The sequence below is a fragment of the Chrysochloris asiatica genome, unplaced genomic scaffold (assembly GCF_000296735.1).
Source record: "Chrysochloris asiatica unplaced genomic scaffold, ChrAsi1.0 scaffold00548, whole genome shotgun sequence".
Taxonomy (NCBI): Eukaryota; Metazoa; Chordata; class Mammalia; order Afrosoricida; family Chrysochloridae; genus Chrysochloris; species Chrysochloris asiatica.
Genome location: NW_006409066.1, coordinates 39,052 through 55,144, shown reverse-complemented (window position 1 = coordinate 55,144; position 16,093 = coordinate 39,052). Strand labels below are relative to the sequence as shown.

Genomic DNA, 16,093 nt, shown 5'->3' with positions numbered 1-16,093 from the left:
TTGGAAAACAGGTACCTGGTCAACCAACTGAAAGAGTTCTTAATTTTGCCTATTCCAATGAGAAGTTACGTAGTGGAATGCAAAAATCATTGAACAATATCTGTAATAATCATATTCAAGTAAAATTTCACTGAAGATAATTATAAAATGACAGCAACAGTACATCGACAGAACTCTTTGAAATTCAAGCTGGATTCAAAAGAGCACATGGAACTAGAGATATAATTGCTGACGTCAGAGGGATCTCAGCTGACAGCAGAAAATACCAGAAAGATGTTGACTTGTGTTTTATTGATTATACAAAGGCATTTAACTGTGTGGATCATGAAAAACTATGGATAACATTGCGAAGAATGTGTATTCCAGAACACTTAAATTGCACTTGAGGATCTGTACATAGACCAAAAGGCAGTCCTTAGAATAAGGGGATACTGAATGGTTTAAAATAAAAAAGGTGTACTTCTTCTAACACAGGTTTGTTCTGATTGTCCATGGTACTTTTAATACTCTTCTCCAACACCAAATTCAAATGCACTGATTCTTCTCTTGGTCCAATTTTCACGTGTATATGAGGCGACTGAAAATACCATGGTTTGGATTGAAAATACCATAGCTTGGGTTAGCTGCACCTTAGTTCTTAAAGTGACATCTTTGTTCTTTAACACTTTAAAGAGGTCTTTGGCAGGAAATTTGTCTAATGCAATATGCTGTTTAGTCTTGACTGCTGTTTCCATGAGTGTTCATTGTGAATCCCAGCAAAATGTAGTCTTGAAGAACTTCAATCTTTTCTCCATTTATCATGAAGTTAATTGTTGGTCCAGTTGTGATTTTTGTTTTCTTTACATTGAGGTGCAATCCATACTGAAGTCTTTGATCTTAATCAGTATGTTTGTTTTTTAAAAATGTTTTATTGTGAATTATGTGATAGTTTACATGGGAGAACATTAGTTTTACATTCATCCTATTGTATATCGTTTCATTGCCATGGTTACAATCCCCTCCATGCATCATCAACTAACCAAAGGGTATATCCTACAAGCCTGCCCCCCACCTCCACCCCAGTCATCAGCACACAGCCCCTCTCCCTCTCTGGGTCTAAAGTCTCCAGCTGCTCCATCTCTCCACATCATCGTCTCTGCCTCCATCTCAGGCATCACTTCTTCTCTGGGTAGGGCGTTTCTCCCTTCATGGTCCCAGGGACCTCTGCTCCTAGACTGAAAAGTTAATCACTCCCCTCTTTGCTACAAAACGTCTACCTTTACATTTCCAACCCTCACAATCAGTCCTGATAACAATTATTCACTATCGTATCACAAGATACCTATCCGCATTTCCTTTCATCAGCCCCACCTAGACAGATTGGATTCTACTCAGTGGAGAGTCTATCTTCCTTCACACCCTCTGGATCTAGGTTCCCTCTTTAAAGGTTGTAAGGCAGTCACTTCTTGCTTTTGTAGCACCCCCATTTTGGGTAGCCAATGTCCAAGTTACCCATCCCTGTCTACTCTGTGTGTGGAGGGGGTGGAAATGATCCTTGCTGTAAGGACTTGTTCCCTCTTTTGAGCTACTGCTTCCATAGGTGTAGGTCAAGTTCATCAAATTGTATCAAATTACTCTTTTTTTCCTCTTCTTTCTTCTAGTTGAGCTCTGATCATCCCGTCATTGAAGCCAGGTCAAGTGGGTATTATCTGCAAGTGTGGGTGTTCTTGTGCATATGCCCTTTCTTCTTATCAGCTGGACGCTTCACTCTCCACTCTAGTCCTCTGTGGCTATGTCACTGAATCTGGGCAATCAGTATGTATTTTAAGTCATCTTCACTTCCAGCGAACAAGATTGTAACATCTGCATATTGAAGGTTTTTAATGAGTCTTCCTCCAGTCCTGTTGCCATGTTCTTTTTCATATAATCCATATTCTCAGATTTTTTGCTCAGCATACAGATCAAATAAATATGGTGAAAGAATACAGCCCTGTCGCACACTATCGCACACCATTCCTACTTTAAACCATTCAATATCCCCTTGTTCTGGTCCAATGACTGCCTCTTGGTCTGTGTGCAGATCCTTATGAGCACAATTAAGTGTTCTGGAATTCTCATTCTTTGCATTGTTATCCATAGTTTATTATCATCCACAAAGCTGAATGCCTCATACAGTCAATAAAGCACAAGTAAACACCATTCTGGTATTCTATGCTTTCATCCAAGATCCATCTGATGTCAGCAATGATATCCATCATTCCACATGGTCTGGATCCTGGTCTGAATCTGGCTTGAATTTCTAGCAGTTCCCTGTCTCTGTACTATTATAGCTGTTTTTAATTATCATCAGAAAAAATTTACTTGCATGTGATATTAATGATGCTTTCTGCATTACACTGGTTTCACCTCTCTTTGGAATGGGCACATATATCTTCTTCAAATTGGTTGGCTAGGTAGCCACAGGCATAGAGGCTGGGATTCACAACACATCTCAAAAATGGAGGACCATGGCTAGAAGGACCATACTGTGTTCGCTGCAGTAATTAACTGTACCGCATCTAGTGGGCATTCATGCACACTTCCCCTCACTTCAGGCCAGCTGGCAGATTCACTCTCAGCTATAGCTGCCAGTGGCTAGGTCAGTGCTCATGGACTCGGGGTTCACACATCTCTAAACCTCAGACCAACAAGCCCTTCCTTTTCTCTCTCTTATCCCAAGGTCAACAAGTATCAATGGAACATGGACAAACTCAGCCCATGTCTTCATTGCTGCATTTCCCCAGAGACAGTAAATCTTTACGGGAGCAGAAAGCCTCATCTTTCTGCTGAGGAGCATCTGGTAGATTTGAACTGCTGACCTTGTGGTTAGCAGCCTAACATGTAACCCCTATAATAGAACCATCTAAGGGGAAATCCATTCATCTACTGCAACTTGTTTAGACCTTATCATAGTAAAAATAACTTCAATTCATACAAAAAAACACTTACACGCTATCTAAACACTGGATCCTTATTCAATATATATTATATTCTTACATTTAATTTTCCTTTCCTAATTTAGTGTAGGAGCCCTGTAGTGTAGTGGATTATGAGTTGGACTGCTAACTGCAAGGTCAACAGTTCGAATCTACCAACTGCTCTGCTGGAGAAAGATGAGGCTTTCTGCTCCTGTAAAGATTGGAGTCCTGGTGTGGCACTGTAGGATAAGCACTGAATCACAATGTCGGTTTCGAATCACAAGTTCAGTGGTTCAAATTCACCAGCCACTTCCCAGAAATCCTATATAGGGTCGCTATGAGTTGTAATCGACTCAATGACACTTAGCAACAACAAAATGTAAAATAGCAGCAAAAAGATGAATTTGTAAATCCCAATCTAGCGAGAAATATCAAAGACATGCAGCTCCCCAAATGAACACTTCTTAGAGATGTCAATAGATATCGTACATCTTCATTTTAGCATGCCAGGGGTTTGTTTTTTATTTGTGATAGATTAGACTACTCTTAATGAGAGTAGTAAGAAATGCCGAAATCTCAGTGGCTTCAGACAATAGATACTTGCTTCTTACTCCTCTCTTAGTCTGGCTCTTCTGCAGCTCTCATCCATTCACTTGGGTTCTAGGCTGCTTCCATCTGGTAGCTGCATTCTCTGGAACATGTGTTTTCAAGATTACTCCAAAGGGAACGAGAGAGCTGGAAAATTGTGCAAGAGATTTTTGATGCCCAAACTTCGAAATGACTGCCTCACTTTCATCCATGTTCCATTGACAGGCATAATCACAAAGCCTGTTAGGTAACTGCTAGAGAGGCTGAGTAGTGTGTTAATTCACCATTGCTATGCCTTAATGACTGCAGCTGTCTGAATTTGCCTCTGAATTCATTGTAGGATCAGAACTATTGAAGAGGCAGAGTTGTGTTGTGTTTAGCTTTGAATCTGCCTGTTGTTGTCAAGTACTCTCCAGTCAGTCCCTACTCAAAGACATCCTGTATAGAGTTTCCAAGGCTGTAAATCTTTGCTGGAACAGAAAGCCTCACTTTTCTCCAGAGGAGCAGCTGGCAGGCTTTAACCTCTGACCTTGTGATTCACAGTCCTTATGCTCTGTAGTTACAGAAGCCACTGCGATACCTTAAATATTCTAGAAGTAATGTTTTATATTCCTTGCAAGAAGAAACACTAAACTGTGCCTTATAAAAAAAACCTGGCGTGGCACTGTGGGTTAATGCGCCAGACTGCAAAGTCGTTTGAACTGCAAGGTCGGCGGTTCAAGCTCACCAGCTGCTCCTTGGAAACCCTATACAGGATCGCTATGGGTTGGAATTGACTCGACAGCACTTCACAACACAACAACATAGATTAAAAACAAGATCTATCAATTAAATAAGGGGATCTAATAGCGCTGTGGAAAAGCACTGGACTGTTAGCCAAAAAGATGGCTGTTCAAACCCATCAGCCACTCCATGAAAGAAAGGTGAGGCTCATGTAAAGATTTATAGCCTTGGAAATGTCATGCAAGTCACTAAGAGTAGGAATGAATTGATGGCGGTGGATTTTTAGATTAAATGGGCACCATGATGATCGATATAAATTATAGCTGGAGATTCCTTCCTGGGAGATTAAAGAGGACAGCCAAAGGAACAATTTCATAGTTAATTGCTACTTGGTTAATTTACCTTGTGGGATTGTAACTTAAAATGATGCTAATTGTTTATTTGACTGCCTTTTTGTTTGTATTGAGATAGATGTTTAGAGTGGAAATGCTGTTTTTGTGTGTGAATTGAGTAATAGTTTACATGGGAAAACATCAGTTTTACACTCATCCTATCGTATTTCAATTCATTGGATTACAATCCCCTCCATGCATCATTATTCAACAGCATTTGCTTCCATTCCCTCTGTTTTTTTTTGTTTTTTTTTTAATGTACACCAAAGCACTCAGGAATATACAATCATTTAAACAACCAAAGGGCACATCCCGCAAGCCCACTGCCCCCAACTGTCAGCACACAGACCCTCTCCTTCCCTGAGTCCAGAGTCCCCAGCTGCTCCATCTTTCCATGTCATCGTCTCTGCCTCCATCTCTGGTGTCATTGCTTCTCTAGCTAAGGTCCTGCATTCCACTCTTCTCCCTTGATGATCCCAGGGTCCTCTGCTTCTGGACTGCAAGATCAGCTGCTCCCCTCCTTTTGTTATAAAACATCTACCTTTACATTTGCAACACTCACAGTCACTCCTGATAGCAATTAATCACTATTGAACCACAAGTGTCTGATCCCCATCTCCTGTCACCAGCCCCATCCAGACAGGCTGGAAACCACTCAGTGTAGATTCAACCTTCCTTCGTACCCTCTGGAACTAAGCTCCCTCTTGAAAGCTTGTAAGCCAGTCACTTCGTGCCTTTGTAGTCCCCACATTTTGGGTAGCCAATGTCTAAGTTGCCCATCCCTGTCAACCCTGTGTACCAAGGGGGTGGGAATGATCCTCACTGTAAAGATTCATTCCCTCTTTTGAGCTACTACTTCCATAAGTATAGATCAAGTTCATCAAATTGTAGCGGATTACTCTTTTTTTCCTCTTTTTTCTTCCTCTAGTCGAATTCTGATCAGCCAGCCAGTGAAGCCAGCTCACATGGGTGCTATCTGCAAGTGTGGGTGTTTTTGTGCATCTCCCCTCACTTCATATCAGCTGGATGCTTCACTTTAGAGTGGAGATACTTTTGTCCAACTGCACAATTTGTTGCAAGTGCTGTAAGTTTGATACAGTGTTGGATTTGTCATAAAAACCCTCATTCCATTCAAGGAAACTGACCCTTTGGCATCTCCCATGTGGAACTGTCGCTTGATTCTGCCCCTTACCCTATAGGGTTGCTTTGAGTCGGAACTGACTCAATGGCACTCAACAACAACATATAGAATTACAGTTAGAGAGACTGTTTGTGATAATTCCCTAATGGGAATTTAGTTGTCACAAATTTTTCTATACTCTCTAAAACAAATATTATGTGCCCCTTATGATTACATGTGTTTGTGTGGTGGATCCTGTTACACTAGTTTAGATGATCCCACACCAATTGACAGCAAAATTACATCATGGGTGATCTCTTGTTTAGATTCTTGGTGCACAATGCACCTTGGAAACTTTGGGATTACCTCTGGATATTCATAGTGAAAATTATAGTAAACATTAGAAAAGTGATATCAAATCATTGCATATTACAAAACAAGAGTCAGAAAGGAACCTATTGGTCCAACACTCAGGCTGGCGTTAGGTCATTTTTAAGAGCTTTGATCACTTATAGTATAATTAAATTGGAAAAAAACTTTAATAAATTTATCAGTCACTATGGAACAGTGAGTTTGCTGATCTACCAAAATCTGGAGTTAGAAAACCAAAACGGAAGAATGTGCTCAGCATTTGTCAAGCTGAGGAAACTGAAGAAAAAATTCAAGCCTCGAATTGTGGGATTGAAGGGTTCTATGGGCAAACTATTGATTAATGCAGAAAGCTTCAAAAGAAAATGGAAGGAATACACAGAGTCACTGTACTAAAAAGAAATGGTCAGTGTTCAACCATTTCAAGAGGTAGCATATGATCAAGAGCCAATGATCCTGAAGGAAGAAGTCCAAGCTACATTGAAGGCATTGACAAAGAACAAGGCTCCAGGAATTGATGGACTACAAATTGAGAACTTTCAACAAAGTGCACTGGAGGCACTCACTCATCTATGCCAAGAAATTTGGAAGACAACTACCTGACCAACAGACTGGAAGAGATCCTTATTTGTACCCATTCCAAAGAGTGGTGACCCAATGGAATGAGGAAATCATCAGACAACATCACTGATATCCCATGCGAGTAAAGTTTTATTAAAGATAATATAAAAATAGCTATAACCATACATTGATAGAGAACTTCTTGAGGTTCAAGTGAATTCAGAAGAGGGTGTGGAACAAGGGATGTCATTGCTAACATCAGATGGATCTTTGATGAAAGCAGAGAATACCAGAAAGATGTTTGCCTGTGCTTTATTGACTATGCAAAGGCATTCGATTGTGGGGATCATGAAAAGCTGTGGACAACATTGCGTAGAATGAGTATTCTGGAACACTTAATTTGCTCACGAGGAACCTGTACATAAACCAAGAAGTTTGAACAGAACAAGGGAACACCGAATGGCTTAAAATCAGGAAAGGTGAGTGCCAGGTTTGTATTCTTTCACCATAGTTATTCAATCTATATGCTGAGCAAGTAATCCGAGAAGTTGGATTATATGAAGAAAAATGTGACATGAGGATTGGAGGAAGACTCATTAACAACCTGCGATGTACAGATGATACAACCTTGCTTGCTGAAAGTGAAGAGGACTTAAAATACTTACCGATGAAGATCATTGACCATAGCCTTCAGTATGGGTTGCATCTCAATGTAAAGAAAACAAAAATCCTCACCACTGGACCAATAAGCAACATCCATATAAATGGAGAGAAGATTGAAGTTGTTAAATAATTCATTTTGCTCAGTTCAACCATCAACACTCACGGAAACAGCAGTCATGAAATCAAACAACGCATTGCACTAAGCAAATCTGCTGCACAAGATTCATTAAAGTGCTGAAGAGCAACGATGTCAATTTGAGGACTAAGGTGCGCCTGACGATATATTTTTGTTGTTGTTGTTGTTATGAAAATCTCTTTATACCTTTTGGTACCAAAAGGAACAAAATTTGCATTAAAATTGCTAGACCCATTTGAAGAAGCCAAAGTTAGGAGCTTTTTCCATTCTCCCTACACTTAGGAGAAAGATTAGAAAGGATCTCCTCCGTGGATCTCGAGTAAAGTGTGTATTCAAGATTTTCTATTACTTGAAATGACATTTTGAGAGAACACCCTTTTATTTGCTTAAAACAACAGCAAAAGTTATATATTTTATAGTAGTATAATCATATCATGATATGTAATACAATGTTGCCTGCCAAAACCAATTTTATATTTGTTTGAACGCACCTCTGACCATGATTTTTTAAATACCCTCATATTTGTGTGGAAGTCGGGCAGTGAATAAGAAAGACTATAGAAGAATCAATGCATTTTAGTTATGGTGTTGGAGGAGAATATTGAAAGTACCACAGACTGCCAAAAGAACAAAATCTATGTTGGAAGAGATACAACCAGAGTGTTCCTTGGAAGCCAGGATGGTCAGACTTCGTCTCTGGTACTTTGGACATATTATCATGAGGGACCAGTCCCTGGAGAAGGATAAACATGTTTGATAGAGTGGAGGGTTGGAGAAAAAGAGGAAGACCCCCAGTGAGATGGATCGGCACAGTGGCAGCAGCAGTGGGCTCAGGTGTAGCAGTGACTGTGAGGTTGGCCCAGGACCGGGCAGGGTTTTATTCTGTTGTGCACAGTGTTGCTATGAGTTAATAATGACTCCATGGCACTTATCAACAACCAAAATCAAAAGAAAAAGTACTGGGGTTATTTATCATAGGAGATATTTGTCATTATCCTCATTATTCTTGAGGATACTTCCACTTTCCTACTAGAACCACTGCCATTGAATAGATTCTGACTCATAGCAACAGTATAGGACAGAACAGAACTGCTCCTTAGGGTTTCTGAGATGGTAAATCTTTGTGGGAGCAAACAGCCCCATCTTTCTCCTGCAGAATGACTGGACATTGCAGTTAGCAGCTCAGTGCTTACCCCACTGCATCACCAGAATCCTAATGTTGTTAATGGGTTTTTCTCTAATCTTGATGCCACATTCTTCTTCATATAATCCAGCTTGTTGTTGTTAAGTGCCGTTGAGTCGGTTCCAACCCATAGTGACTCTCTGTAGGGTTTCCAAGGAGCAACTGGTGAGCTTGAACTGCTGACCTGGCAGTTCAAACTGTGTTGCAGTGTCACACATTAACCCACAATGCCACACCAGGACTTCATAATCCAGTTGAGTTTGGTTAATTTGCTCAACTTCCCTGCTGTTGTTAGATGCCTTCGAGTTGGTTCTGACTCATAGCAACCCTACGTATGGCGGAATGAAACACTGCCCAGTCCTTCACCATCCTCACAGTTGTTGATATGTTTAAGTCCATTGTTGTGGCCACTGTGTCAGTCCATCTCATTCAGAATCTCCTTTTTTTGATGACCTTCATTTTACCAAGCATGATGTGTTTCTCTAGAGACTGGTCCGTCCTAACAACATGTCCAAAGTACGAGAGATGAGGTCTCTCCATCTTTACTTCTAAGAAGCTTTCTGGCTGTATTTCCAAGACAGTTTGTTCTTCTGGCAGTCCATGATACCTTTAATATTCATCTCCAACAACATCATTTAAATTAATCGATTCTTATAGGGCCTTCCTTGTTCATTGTCCAATGAGAATACCATGGCTTGGGTCAGGTGTACCTTTGTCCTCAAAGTGACCTCTTTCCTCTAACATTTTAAGAGGTCTTTTGCAGCAGATTTGCCTAATACAATACGTCTTTTGATTTTTGACTGCTGTTTCCATGAATGTTGATAATGGATCCAAGCAAAATAAAGTCTCTAGTAATTTCCAATTGTGAGGATTTTTGTTTTCTTTACATTGAGATGTAGGTATTTCAAATCCTCTTCTAGCAAGCACAGTTGTGTCATTTGTATATCACATGTTGTTAATGAGTCTTCCTCTAATCTTGATGCCACATTCTTCTTCAAATAATCCAGCTTGTTGTTGTTAAGTGCCATTGAGTTGGTTCCAACCCATAGCGATCCTGTATACGGTTTCCAAGGAACAGCTGGTGAGCTTGAACCGCTGACCTTGCAGTTCGAACGGCTTTGCAGACTGGCACATTAGCCCACAGTGCCACACCCAGACTCCATAATCCAGTTTAGTTTGGTTAATTTGCTCAACAAATAGATTGAATAAGTATGGAGAAAAGATACAACCTATTTGTTGTTGTTGTTGTGTGCCTGTTATGAGTGACCCTGCACAGGGTTACTGAGAGCAGCTGGTGTTGAACTTCTGACCTTTCAGTTAGCAGTCCAGTGCTTATCGTATAACACGACACTAAGGCTTTATAACCTCATGTTGTTGTTAAGTGCTGCCGAGTCGATTCTCCAAGGAATAACTGATGGTTTTGAACAACAGACCTTGTGGTTAGCAGTTCCAGTGCCACACCAGGACTCCTACAACAGTACTGTTGTTGTTAAGTGTTGTGGAGTTGGTTCCAACTCATTGCGACCCTGTATCAGGTGTCCAAGGAGCTTCTGGTGGGCTTGAGCGGCTGAACTTGTGCTTATCCTATAGCCACACCAGGACTGCTATTTTTCAAATGTATACAATGGAAATATTTCTTGCCTTTCTTCTTTCGAAACTATTTATTTTAACTTTTCACTGTAAATTGAGTGAAGGTTTACAGACAAGGTCATCAGTATTACATGCAACAAATCCTACACTTTGCTTCATCTCAATGACTGCAACCCTCTCCCCGCATCAACAGGTACCCTGCTTTCTGCCTTTGTTTCCTATTTCCATCTCACCCACCTTCCCATTCCTTCTCAACTTTGTTCTTAGATAAATGTTGTCCTTTTGATTTTAAACACTTTATTTTTAAAATAAAAATGACAATCCTGGTGTGTTCATAAAATTAGGTTTACGTTTCTGAGTCTTTTAGAGAGAGTAAGATTCATTGATTTCCTCGGGCTGTGACTAATGGGGTAACTCTTCCTTGAACAAAGTTGAGAAGACCTAACAATAATAAACTAAGTGAAACCCACAGGAATAAAGACGGTAAGTGTTCTTTCTCCAGTGCTGGCTGCTATCATCGCCACCACCACCACCGCCATCATCATCTGTGTTGTTGTTGAGTGATAATCGAGTTGGTTGGGACTCATAGCGACCCATAAAGTTGTATGGATACTCTTATAGGACATCTATACATAGGTTAAAAGCACAGGCCACAGGCTCTTATGAGTTTACCTTTTTCACATGTAATATATAGTCTTTCCAACCCTTTAAAAAGAACTGTTGTTGTTGTTATGTGCCATCGAGTCGGTTCCGACCCATAGCGACCCTGTATAGGGTTTCCGAGGGTGTAAATCTTTACGAGAGTATAAAGCCTCATCTTTCTCCCGCGGAGCAGCTGGTAGTTTTGAACCGCTGACCTTAAGGTTCGCAGCCCGATTCGTAACCACTACGCTACCAGAGCTCCTTCAAAAGAACTGTAGACAAAACTAATTTTCATCTGTTTATGTGATTCTGTGTTTTTAGAATGACATATTGCATTAGGCAAATCTGCTGCTAAAGATCTCTTTAAAGTGTTAAAAAGCAAAGATATCACTTTGAAGACTAAGGTGTGCCTGACCCAAATCATGGTATTTTCAATTGTTTCATATGCTTGTGAAAGCTGGATAATGAATCAGGAAGACTAAGAATTGGTGCCTTTGAATTATGGTGTTGTGAATATACTATGAATTGCTAGAGGAACAAATGATGATACAGTTGGATGAGATACAGCTAGAATAATCCTTAGAAATAAAGATGAACCAGTCCCTGGAAAAGGACATCAAGCTTGGTAAAGAGGAGGGTTAGCAAAAAAGAAGAGGAACCTTCATGAGATGCATTGACACCATGGTTGCAACAACGGGCTCAAGCATAGCAACAATTATGAGGATGGTTCGGGACAGGCCAGTGTCTCATTCTATTGTGCATTGGTTCACTATGAGTCAGAGTCTACTTGACGGCACTTAGCAACAACGATATGTCTCTGGGGGAGAGTTCATTCTACTCCACAGTATTTTGTGCAGTGACCAAGAAGTTTCAGACTTGCAAAAATTCCTTTAACTTTAGAAATGAGGGACTTACTGGTTATGCTTACAGTCTAGAACAGCATGGTCTGTGCTTACCCTACCCTTTGAATGTGGAGTGTGTCCTGGTGGTTCACTGCCCTCCATGCACAATGACCCTCAGGAGAAACTTCTATGTCACAGCCTGCAAGATAAAGTCTTCAGACTGAACACCTTCCTTAGAGCTCCCGTCATGTCCGTGTTTTTCAGGCAGTAGAGTAAGGGATGCAGCATGGGCGCATGGGCGTCATTACCATGTACATCAGTCTAGCCAGTGAAGCCTTCTCAGCTGAGTGAGAAGATGAGGGACTCAAGTAGAGACCTGTAATGGTATCATAAAAGAGAATGACTTCCAGTGAAGTGGGAACCACAGGTGGAAAAGGCAGACACAATGCGGATATAGGAGACAGAAATGCCAAGGAAGGGGATGAGGGTGATCAGGCCCTCACTAGCAGAATCATGAGCTGATTGAGTTGGGTGTTGGTACATGATAACTGAAGCAGGGGAATAAGGTCACTCAAGAAGTAAGACATGCCATTTGTGCCACAGAAATCTAGTCGAGCCATGAGGCGGGTGTGTAAAAGGGAGAGGAAGTTGGCAATGAGCCAGGAGCTCCCCAGGTTTGTAGGCTCATCATGGTGCGGTAGTGCAGGGGTGGCAGATGGCCACATAGCGGTCATAAGCCATTGCAGTCAGGAGGCAGTTGTCCATGTTGGCAAGCAAAATGCAGAAGTAGATCTGGGCTAGGCAGCCACCATAGAAAATGGACTGAGACTGCATCCAGATGTTCATGAGCATCTTGGGGACTGTGGCAGAGATGAAGCAGAAATCCACCAGGGAGAGGTTGCTGAGGAAGAAGTAGATGGCTGTGTGAAGATGAGAGTCTAAACCAATGGCCAGGATAATGAACAGGTTTCCTGCTGTTAAAACCAGGTACACAACAAAGAAGAGCCCGAAGACCAGCTCCTGCCTCTCCGGCCCACTGAAGAGTTTTCCAAGGATAAACTCAGAGACACTCGTGTGGTTTCTGCAGTCCATGGTGGACTAGTCCTGCTGGGAGATCCAGAGCAGTCACAGACAGTAGAGTGGGTGCAGGTTTCCAGGCTGCCCTCCACTCACATCTGGTCGTATCTCGATTTCTAGATTTCAGTCTATGATAGGAAAAGCCTCAGCTAATAACTGCTGTGGTTACAATAAAGCCCAACATCAGGGTCTAACTAGTTTACCACTCACAGATTTGGAACCTACAAAGCCCCATCTACAGTACAAGTTCTCAAAGGAGAACGTTTGTGATATTGTGGCCATGGCTCATTGGTGACAAGTAGAGGGAGTTGCTAAGAATGTCTTATTATTGTTGTTAAGTGCCGTCAAATTGGTTTGACTCATAGCAACCCTATATAGGGTTTCCAAGACTGGAAATCATGTGGAAGCAAAAACTGCCGTCTTTCTCCTGCCAAGTGGCTGATGAGCTTGAACCGCTAACCCTGTGGTTCACAGTCCAGTGCTTAATCTACTTAACCAACATGCTCCCTAATATTTTAGAATATTTTATTGTTGTTAAATCAGTTCTGACTCATAGCAACCCTGTATAGGGTTTCCAAGGAGCAGTTGGTGGGTTTGAACTGCTGGCCTTGAAATTAGCAGTCCAGTGCTTATCTTACAGTGCCACACCAGTTTTTTTATATGATCAATGGATACTGTCTCAGTATTAGGTAAAAGAGCTGTAGAAATGGTGTTGTTTCCACCCACTCCCAATAAGATTACCATCTGTAAGTCCTTTCGATACAAAATTCTGGATCACCATGCTACACATGGAGGGCTAGAGGGTCTTATTTATACTCCACATACCTTCTACCCACATGGAGCCCAGGGCATAAGGTGCTCCTGCTGCCACTTGTCACTGACTCTGGGACACCTTGATTCGGGTGATGATGTGGGATGGACTAGGTCAGGGCAAACCTGACCAGAGAGCCTGCTGCTGACTAGAACAGATCAGTCAGCCCTTGTGTCAACTTACCTAGGAAGGACTTGCCTCTGGAGCTTGATCAGGGAAGAGTGAGAGCTGCCCTCTGCAGGTAGTAAAGAGAAATAACAGATGAAACACCACTACCCAAAGTAATGTAGACAGCAACAGAGCCACACAGACACAAGTTTCATTAGATAAACTATAACTTATTTGTAGCGCTTCACAAGTAATTGGTTGGGATTTGGATCCAGTGGGAATGTGAATTTATAAAGAGGAAGAAGAGAAAGGACTGGTGTTGGCTTGCTGATTGGGAATGGGAAATCAGTCCAGGAAAGCTATGGGAGTGAGGTTCTGGGTGAGGATGAAAAGGGAAAACCGTCTTGGGGGCTTGATTTAGTCATAGCATTGTTTTGCTGGTTTAGACCTGGCTTGGAGTAAATGTGAGCAGGGTAGAGTAGAGCTAGAGGTTTCAATTCTACAGCAGGTCCCAGTTGAGTTCTGGGATTATGCTGAGAGCAATTCATTAGTATGGAAGATAAATGGCTCTTTTCAAAGTAGTTTTTACTGATTACATTTTTAAAATATTCCAGTACTAAGGGACTTCAAAAAGGTTGTGGGAAAAGGGAATTGAAAGATGATGGCATTTTCCCACAAATGTCTTGAAGCCCCCTTGTATTTGATGATCCTAAGACAAGAATCTACACAAAGAGCAACCATATGATTGCCGAATCCTAAAAGGACAAGAGTTCTTTGCTGGGTCATATGGGAGGAAGAAAACAAAGGACATTGTTTTAATCCCCAAGAAACTTCTTGTTAAATGAAAAATCTTCACATATGAAAGAAACAGCTCTTAGAATACTTACTCGCTCATTCAGTACCTACTTTAATGCTCTAACAACCTATTTATCTAATGTAATGCTCTAACAACCTATATTAAGTAGATGTGATTTCTCTTTACTTAGCAGATATGTAAACAGATATTGTTAAGTGCCCTCCAGTCAATTCTGACTCATAGCGACCCCGTGTAGGGTTTCTTAGGAGCAGCTGGTAGGTTTGAACCATTGACCTTGTAGTTATCAGTGCAGTGATTATTCTATAGTACCACACTGTGTCATCTGAAATCTATCCAGAATCAGACCACTTATCCCTAAGTCTCCTGCTGCCTTCTGGGCACAGGAACCAGTATTCTGTCCAAATTATTGCAACAATCTTTTAACTGGGCTTCCTGTTTCCACCCTTGCCCCTAAGTCCCCAGCAGTCTTGTCCCATATAAGAGCCAAATAAGCATTAAAAAATGTTAAGTCATATCATGCTACTTTTCTGTTCAAAATCCTCCATATAAATAAAAATAAACCCCCAAATCCTGCAAGGAATATATGATCCAGACTTTTGCCGTCTTTAAAACCTCATCTCCTACTTCCCCTTCACTTCCAGTTGGCCAGCACATTCCCACCTTAGAACCTGTGCACTTGTTCCATCCTCTCCCTCAAATTCTCTTTGCTCAATCATTCACTCCCTTTGGATTTCTGCTCAGATGTCCTCTCTGTTCAGAAACCCCACCCCAACAATTTTCTGAAGGAGTACTTCCTTTCCTGCCTTTTCCTTATTTTTATTTCTTTATAGTTCTGTTTCTCTAGAATATAAACTCGTGAGAACAAGAACTTTGTTTTCACATCTGACTATATTCCCAGTTTCTGGAACTGTGCTTAGACTATAGAACCAGATTATTGTTGAAAAATCAATAATTGTTCCTAATGTTCCCCTTTCTGACTGTGAACCTGAGTAAGACTTTACTCCATTATCAATCTAATGTTTTCCAAGTGTCAATCATATTTATCTTATTATCTGTATTATTATTTTCTTAGTACTTTTATCTAATCCACTAATTTTATCAGTTGAAATTCACTTATTTAAAAGCACATTCGTAGCACCTAATAATTTAGAAATCAGGCTTATATATGTTTTTGACTTTGGGAACCTCATGGTTCACTTTCCCCAACCACTAGGCCCAAATGATCGCTGCTTAAAGAATTTAGAAGGGGAAACAGCAAATTGAAAGTTTTGGTAAAATACAGATATAAAATGATAATCTTATGAAAAAATAAGTAGGTTAAGTAGGAAGTTGATAGTGATTCTTTGAAAGAAAAATTTAATCTTTGGTTAGAAATACTACTGATAGCTTTCTGAAAGATCCATTTCATAACTAAACTATTAACTGAAATAAAGTAATTGCTAAAAATCAAACTAAATGAGTTGCGGTATATAGTATTCTTTGAGGAAAAAAAAAATTAAGCCAGAATTTGAAAACTACATCTAATTATTGTTGTT

General features: G+C 40.8%; 1 pseudogene; it reads right to left on the bottom strand.

Moving 5' to 3' along the window:
• Positions 1 to 12,132: 12,132 nt before the first annotated feature.
• LOC102832115 lies at positions 12,133 to 12,837 on the bottom strand (annotated as a pseudogene).
• Between the last annotated feature and the right edge of the window lie 3,256 nt (positions 12,838 to 16,093).